This window comes from Oryzias latipes, chromosome 14 (assembly GCF_002234675.1).
Source record: "Oryzias latipes chromosome 14, ASM223467v1".
In the NCBI taxonomy this organism is placed as follows: Eukaryota; Metazoa; Chordata; class Actinopteri; order Beloniformes; family Adrianichthyidae; genus Oryzias; species Oryzias latipes.
Window position 1 is genome coordinate 15,438,332 of NC_019872.2, and position 9,076 is coordinate 15,447,407.

Here is a 9,076-nt window from a genome sequence, read left to right on the forward strand (position 1 = left end):
AAATAAGGCTCTGAAAGAATTCAGCTTACCATGTGGGAAATGGATGCAGCTCTCGGTCCAAGACAGAAGATCTACAGCAACCTAAGAAAGAGCGAGAGAATGATGAATGGATCGCAGTCGCAGAGGTCATTGTCCAAATGTTTCAACGCTAGCCACCCAGGCTGTAATTTACTGGCAAGTTTTGAATGTGGCACTGCATTTGTGTCTCAGTGCCGATGTGGAACCATTTTCAGATCAGAGCAAGAGTGACTGTTTTGCAGATTGAGGTCAGGATTTTGCATGGGATGTTATGTAATCTGGACGAATATGGGCCAGAATTATAGTATTGCATAAGAGGCTGCAGTTCAAGTAGGAGTCACGGTGGTTGAAGGCAGGCTGATGCAGACGCCAGTGGTGTCCATCAAGCCCTGCGTTCTCAGCGGAGAGACATGTCCCAGAAAGTCACTTCCATCTGCAGCCCCGTCTGCATTTCAATATCTTTCCTTTTTTTATGTTTTTCACTGTTACGTTCGTATCTTGAAATTTCCTGAAGTCACCTTTTTTTTTTTTTAGCTTAAATGCTTTCATTTTCCCATTTAGTGTCAGACAGACAGATAGATGTCATTGCCACTTCTGCTTTTCTCCTCTCTTGCTCCAAAAGGGTGGGATATCTGCAATGGTTGCTATGGCACCAGACAGCTCCTCGTTTCCTCAGCCAACGGCTATCTCTGATTATGTGTCTGCGTGTGCACAAGTGATGTGCACGCACTTTTTGGGTTCATGCACCTAAGCATTTCTACTTGAGTGCACAAACACTGCATGGCATGTGCCTGTCAGGCCACTTGTGTTTAGTCTGATGAATACCTCTATCAGATTCCTAATTGAAAAACTCTGTTTAAATTCATAATCAATATTTAAGCAGCTGCAATTTGACATGGTTAAACACAGCTAATGGTTTTCAGGTTTTAATGCTAAAATGCAATCACTCTGGTTGATTTTAATGCCTCAGTTTCAATGTACATGTGAGTCTGCATATCTTTTAAAAAAAAAAAAAGCATCTGTTGAATCTCATTTTAAACTCCAGCAGATGGCAGTGTCTTCATGACACTCTGCTGTGCCTCTCCAACACGACATCTACTGAGAGTACAGAGCTTTAAGAGTTCATTTCGTCAGAAAAAATACCCAACATCAATGTTTTTCTTTCTTAAAATGTGTTTTCTGACTTAAGCCCTCTTGTTTTTCTCATACAGTCAGGCGCTTAGAATTAGTTTCCACCTTTCTTTTAATTTAACCAAAAGTGCTGCCGCCTGCGTCAATAACGAAAAGTAACAGAGACTCAGACAATAACCAGATTTACAGTAAGTTTCTGCATTAACCCAAATTCCAAACAAAGGCAGTCTGAAGGCGCCAAAACTACAAGAACTTGCTGCTCCCGCTGCAGAGTTGAGGTGCTAAAGAAAGGAAGCACTTGTCAGTCAATACGAGTGTGCATGTTCATGTATGTGTATGTGGTGTTAGGTAAAGCAGGCGGTGTGTGTTTTCCACCCAGAGGGGCCTCAGGCTGGGGTAGAGCGAGGCGGAGCTGAGGGGAGGCGCAGGCTGCTTCAGCTGAACTCGGTGCACTGTAACAGCACTCGGGGCGGGAGGTCAAAGAGTCCAGCATTCCTCCGGAGCGCTGTCTGTTTACATGACTGCTGCTGTGCCTGGAGGAGGTGGCAGCTCTGCATAACTACACCATCAGATAAAACCATTGCTTGCTTTCATGTTCATCCACCAAGAAGATAAGAATCCTTTATTTATTGTTTCAAATACTGAAAACTGTTCATGCTGATAACTTTAATTAATTCATTTATTCTGACTTTAAATAAATCCTAAAAGCCACACAGGCTTTGCGGTGAACTTAAGGCTTTGTTTATCCAGTGAAACAAACACAGTATAATAAGGTAAGCTTCTTCGTTTCTGTTTAATCTTTCATGTTCATAAAACATAAACATGATTGTACAGAAAGAACTACGCATTAGCTGCATACCATGAACCAATTTTTGGTACACACGCATGTTTTGCTTCCTAAACCGCTGTCACTCTTCTCATACAGAACACTGCAATAGAACCAAGCAACCAAACAGCTCTGCTTGACAAAACATATAACTACTTTATAACTTAATCTCATTATTTGGGTGTAAATGTTTTATTTGAAAAGACAAATGGGTTTATAGGATTAAGTGAAATCACAAAAAAGCTAAAAAATATATAAATATTTTAGCCTTCCAATACTTATATTCTTGTGGTACTAAGCAAGTAATAAGTTGAAATTGCTCTGTACCTCATCAATAGCAAAACAATTCTAAGAAGTGCTCATCAGTTGAATTTAATTTGAAAAAATATTTTAGCAAAATTATTTTGTAGACATGATCAGAAACGTGACTTTTTGACATTTTTTTAAGATTCTCTTTGGAACTGAATCTATATCAATCAACTGAATGCATAAAGCAGCAACTAAAACAGTTTAAGGAAACCCATTTGCTAAATATTTTATATAATTTGTCTCCAAAACTAACGTTTCCGAATTCCTGCACCACTCCCCAATTACTTAAAAAAAAACGACATAGTGCAAGACTATCTAAATAATAAAAAGAAATTCAGACACCAAGCTCACTTTTTTTTTTTAAACACCAAATATGGTGCCACCAATTTAATACGCACGACCATTTCATTGAATCTTCTGAGTTCTGAAGATGAAAACCTGGATGATGTATGAAAAATTGTTCAAAGACAATGCATCATGGTTTATATTCATCAATTTAGTGATGACCGATGCACACTTGTTCTTGTAGAGACCTCTGGGAATTTTCTAAGCACTTGATTTTGGAATTGTAGATTAGGACAGATCTACAAAATGGCAAACGCATTACAGAGTGCACTGAAGAGTAAGTAAAGAAGGAATCCAGACACAACCAAAATTATTTAGAAAAAAAGGCAAATGTATTTTAAATAATTCTCTCTTTATTCCCTCAACTCAGTTTGTGCCTCAAACAAGCAGAAAAAGGCCAGTTCATAATCTATGAGAAACTGTGTTTTGTTTTTTTATTAAATCAAGAAAAAAATGGCATCTTGTTTCATCTGAAGCCCTAATTTTAAAGATTTAGCACCACATTTTTTAACATGACCAAACTTCTTTTTTGTTTTTTTAACCATTTTGTGAGAAACATTGTGTGATTGGTCAAGCACTTTTAGTGGGTTTGGCAATTACAGAAAGCAGAGTATTGTGTAGAGGTGCCTCCTCAGGGCAGGGGGAGCGACAAAGCAACTTATCTAAACCAAGGCCAGCTGATATCTATATTCACTCATTTTCTTCATTTCCTCAACAAACACATGGAGACACTTCATCTTCCTCAGCTTTAAACATGTAAAGCATTAATAATAAAAATACTTTTTCTTTTAATATGTCTATACTGTTGCTGAACTGATGTGCTCTTGTTTTGTTTCTGGAACCAAGCGTGGTTTCAGATAGCTAATGGACCACCAGCAGTCTGTTACTCATTTAGCGTCCTAATGTAAAGTGTAGAGTTTCAGCAGGCTGGACAAGCTCAACACTCATGCTCACAATGTAAGTCTAACTGTCTCTGGCTGAAGTACAGAGGAGGAAACGGACAAATGTTGTGGAGATAAATCTCATGATGAGGCTTATAAAATAGGTCCTGCAGGCCTTTTGGCTGCTTTGCCAACATAAAATGTTGCAACAGGTATAAACTTCCACAAAAATACAAAAGTGACAAGCAGTTATATTATGGTTTCCAGATAGCATTAGTGTGTAGTCGTATGAGCCCGATTTGCTGCGTGCGCCATTGTCAGCTCTCAGACTAGCTATTGTATGCGTTCTAACGCAGTAATAACACGATTTTAGGGTTGTTAAATGTAATTGGTGTCTAAATTTATGTCTCCATGGTCACACAGAGATGTACAAATAATGTCAAAAGATGCAAACTGCATGGAAGAGAGGTTGGAGTGGTTCACTCTGTCCTGGGAAACCATCAGCTTTGAACAGAAGTGGAAAAACGCGTTGGCAAAGGGACCTGTTCTGATGTAAAAATAAGCATAATACATCACTTTTAAAGTAAAAAATATCTGTGAGTAAAAATGGGATGTCAGACCCAAATTGGTATAGTGGTAAATTTCTTTATGCGGGAACATGTTGGTCTGAATTACTGCTGGCTAATCTGGGGTGAACTTTGACTAACGCCTCTGTAATGCTGCTTTCACATCCCAGCACTGAGAGGCCAGCTGGTAAGCTCCGGGGGAGCGCAACAGAGATGGGGAGTGACATCCAAGCCCTGGAGAGACAGTGCTCTGACTGTACTGGGGCCTGGACAGGAGGGGAGGGCGGGTGCTGTCAAAGGCTTCATTGTTTGACAGGCCAGCATGGTTTCACGTGCAGTGCATGATTCTCACTGCATGTCTGAACTATAGCCCCGTCCAATCTTAACTGTCCAGGACGGTGTGGCTGAGGCCTCCCCGTGCAGGTTAAAGTGTAACTGTGTCCGTGTTTTCTCAGGGAAAGTGTGTTTATCTAGAGGACCAACATGGAGGCCCTTTTGTTTAACTAAGTAAGGCTCGCCCTTAAAGTAAAGCTCTCTGAAACACACAGGAACCCCGTGGCCCTTCTGTGTTCCATTTACTGCTCGTTAAGAACAATCTGTATGACCTAGTGTTTGTTTACATGTATGGGGGGAAAAAAACCAACAGGCACTTAAAAGACAGATCCATGTTCGACAAATGTGCATGATTTACAGAATTACATAAAATGAGATCTTCATCTGGTCCAGTACAAACAGGATACAGTGGAAGTCCGCACATACATTTCAGAGGTACCTGTCTCCTGTTGAGCATAAAACAGCTGCAGCCAATTAAATTCAAACTGCGAGGCTGTGATAGGCGAAAACAAGGGTATTTTTAACTGGTGTCTTTCTCTCCACATTTGAGCTTTCGGCAAATTGACTTCAAATTAAAAGAACTGGGTAAAAGCAACAGAAGTTTGCTGTTCTAACATGGAAAGGAAGTTTGACCACCGGAGTATTTTTCTTATATATTCTTTAAAGAAATTAAAGGGAACAAAGTTTTTTCAGAGATTTTCCAAATTTTTGCTTAAACATTGAACTACAATACTTTTTCAAAGATAAACTTGCAATTAATGTAAGTAAAAAAAATAAAACAGCTCAAAGATACAGGTTTTTTAGAGTTTCTTTCAAAGTAATGGCCAGATATCAGGCAGACATTCCAACAGGTTCAGCTGATGAGCACCAAAAGAAAAATAAACATATATTCATTGTCGTTTTTTTCTCTTTTTGTGGTGAAAATATTAAATTAGAAGAACCTTGCCACAAAAGAATTGCAATCAATATAAAAATGAACATTGCAGTAAAAAAACTTTCTGTTTAACAGCCATTTTAGTTAGCTGCTACAGTTTTTCCTTTTAATTCATATTGCATGATTTATACCAGAGAATGAATTACTTCTATGGTTGTAAAATGCAGCCACTCTTGATCTTAACTTGGATGTCTAAAAAACGCACAGGCTGATCAGCGAGTGTGTCCCATCAGTGTTCCAGCTCGTTTCTCAAACACAGTAAACACAGTAAACATGACATCATTTCCAGATCCTGACTTCTAGGTAAACCAAATGCAGAATAGGTTTTTCAAAATAAAACAACCCCCGCCCCTCCAACTCTCGTAAGGTTTTTCACAAAAATTCAGGCTGAAAACCATCAGTATAAGATTTTAACAGACAGTCTCAAGTGACCAATCAGCGCAACGTAATTCAGTTTATTAGAAAGCACCGATTCACTTCCAAGGTGGTCATAAGGTTTTGCACAGAAAATGCTAGGAAAGACTGCAATCTTGGCTCTCTCCACCTTATCTCATCTTTTACCATGGAAGCTTTTCTTCTCCTGGAAATGACGTCCTTTTTCGACAAGAACAAAGCAAAGGAACAAAAAAGGTTTGCTATACTTATAATTAAATTTGCTTACAAGATTGTTTATAAGAACATTAGAGCACAGGAGGGGCCCTTTAGAAAAAATGCCACCAAGCTGTGGCATTTACCGTTGGTCCCTGCTGCTGATTGCAAACAGATTTACAGAAAGTCATTTCAACTGAAGATCATTTTAAATTAAGAGAACGACTAAATATGTTTGCATTTAAAATGTAAAACAACAGTGGCCAAAAAAAACTGAAAAGAACCCAGTAACTTTTTTTTTTTAATCAGAGATAAATCAAATTTTAAAAATGTTAGTGAAACAGGTGACAGATTCTAACAATTCAGAGAATAACAGTAGTTGACACTAACATATGTTTAACGTGTATGACAAGGTAAAATTTTGTAGGTCATAGAGACAGTTGTTAATTTTCTGGAAATCTTTAGCTGTTTCCTTTCACTTCCAAGTGAACAATTGTTTTGGTGTATTCCCTGCTAAAATTAATTTTTATATAGTATAAAATATAGTTGTAGTTTTAAAGTTTTAATTCTACAATATTATCACTGTTTTTGGAAGAACGTCACATTCAAAGCCAAATTGTAACAAGAAAAAAGGAGTTTTCCTCAAGGCTAAAGAGTAGCAGAAATCCATAAAGTTAAATCAAATCAAAACTAAGCTTAGCTCAATTTAGCTGAGTACTGCAAAACCTCAGCAACATGAGGACTTTATGTATGAAAAACAAAAAATTATTCTTTTTAAAAATAAAGAACATAGAACACATGAGAAAGTTAGTTTTAGAAAGCACATATAGCATTTAGAAATAGTTAAGCATTACCCATTTTTTAAAAATAAACTAAATGAATTAAGTGTAACGTAAACCTGATATGTCTTGAAAAAAACAAATAATTGTTTTCTTCATTGAATCTTTATTTTTGCGAAGTCCCGGGAAGATTCAGTTATCAGTTTCACTTTTAGGGTCAGTATTCTGTCTTTGTGGAGAGTTTTAAGACTTTGAATTAAAAACACAAGAAAAAAAATATACCATTAAAACCAAAAAATATAATAAAAGGTCCAGGTGTTTTGTCTTCGTTTCTAACGTTCAGTAAACTTGTCTTTAGACATTAAATTACTAAAAGGTGCTGTTTATTCCATTTGTATCATAGATTTGCTTCATGAGTTTAAAAAAAAAATTTTTTTAAACTTCTATTTTTGATCTAGGTTTCTGCAACTCTATGTGTTGATTTTTCAGGTGAAAATGGCTTTGATCAGTGTTCAATGGAACCACCTTGAAGGTAGCATATGTCCTCATAAATCCTCTAAAATAAACCGACCAAAATGTTAGTGTGGTTTAGCAGCAGCTATGAACCTATACCATCAAAGAATTTAGGACTTGCAACACTCTGGATATAGTTTTGCCGCTTGGTCCCAAACATATGGTTCCTTTTATTTCTGCAAAGGTTACAAAACATTGATCCATCTGGCCTTAAGGCCTGTTTCCACTGTTTGATGGACCGTCCGACATACCACCAAAATCCTGTAAAGCCAACATCATTTTAGGATTAGGTTCGTGGAAACCTTTCTTTTTTCAGATTTCTGTAGGATGTGTGATCACAGATGTTTCTCCCAAAACCAAATAGTTGATTCATCTTAACAAATGAATCGATGCCTGAACACATGTGAAAGACTTCACAGCGTCTGTAAAGGTTTAGCTTACTAAATTGATTGTAAAAAATGGTTAACAAAATACTTGTCTTTATAAAAGTCAGTCATTTTGACAGAAAAAGACATATGTCCAAAAATTATCACTGAGGGTCTTTAATTTATCAAACTTCAGTGTAAAAGGCTCGTTTGTCATTTGCATGTATGAGGTTAGGAGTTCATCTAAACTGCACAGACGTGCATCTACAATCCAGTCATGATTTCATTTTTAAATGACTGTTTTTTTTTTTGATTCACCAGATTCACTTTGCTTTCTCAGTTCAATGTCCTGCCTGTAAGATCTGCACAGTGTAGATGGGTGTACATTGGAACGACTCAGCGGTGGCAATTTGTGATGATTAGTTTGTTATCTGATGTTTTTTTTTCCTTTTGCTGAATATATATTGCAGAACTCAAGGGGAAAGTATTCATGCTGTCTTGATTTTTCTTTAACATGAAAACAAAGTTTTCCTCTTCCAACTTAAAAAAACTGGAGTAAAATGGCAAAAGTGTTTATGTTAAATACATATTTAGGAACGTTAATGGATATAATGAAAAAAATCTACTGATGACATGAAGAAACATGGTGTTCGTCAGGATGATATACATTTATTGTAGCTTGGTTAATCAAAAATCTAAATTGGTGACAGACTTTATGTAAACAGTTTTCTTGTATTTAACTGTTTTTGAGCAGCCTGTGCTTATGTCTTTTGATTGTTTGTTTTTTACACTTCTAAACATTGGACCATATGGACCCTTTTTACTTTTCCCCTACAGCATTACTTTATTATAAAAAATAAAAATAAAAAAGTAAAACACATGATTAATCACATATTGAAAATTGTAAAATTGATTGACTTTTAATGATATTACTTCACTTTCTCCAAAAATTGATAAATTGATTCAAAAATCTTTCCTAATGTAGCATAATTTTGCACGTTTTTAACTTTTGATACTTAATGAAATTTTGCTATGAAAATTCCTGAAACAGTGTTGTGTCTACTTTACTGATATAGTATTATGTTTTATTCATATGAATGGCTTTTATAAGTAACATAATCTGCATATATTTCAGATGACTGATCTGCATTTGCCATGTTGATTTCTAAAATAGTTATTTTTGACGTAATACTTAAGTAATTCATCTTTGTCATGTGCTTTATCGATATCTTATGATTTTTAATTCTGTCTGATAAAAACTGGGAACCGGATATTGATAAATCATGTAATAAAATGGTTATAGTATAACGGGGTGGGATTATATAAATTCGCTTCCTTCCACTCCCTTTCAAGCAATGTATAACTGATGATTATATTGCTGTTGTGTATTATTATTTGTACTTAATTGCTTGAAATAAACCATTTCAAATAAAAAAAAATCAAAAGTCAAACATTAATATAATCTTGTAGAGAAGCTTGGATGTACCT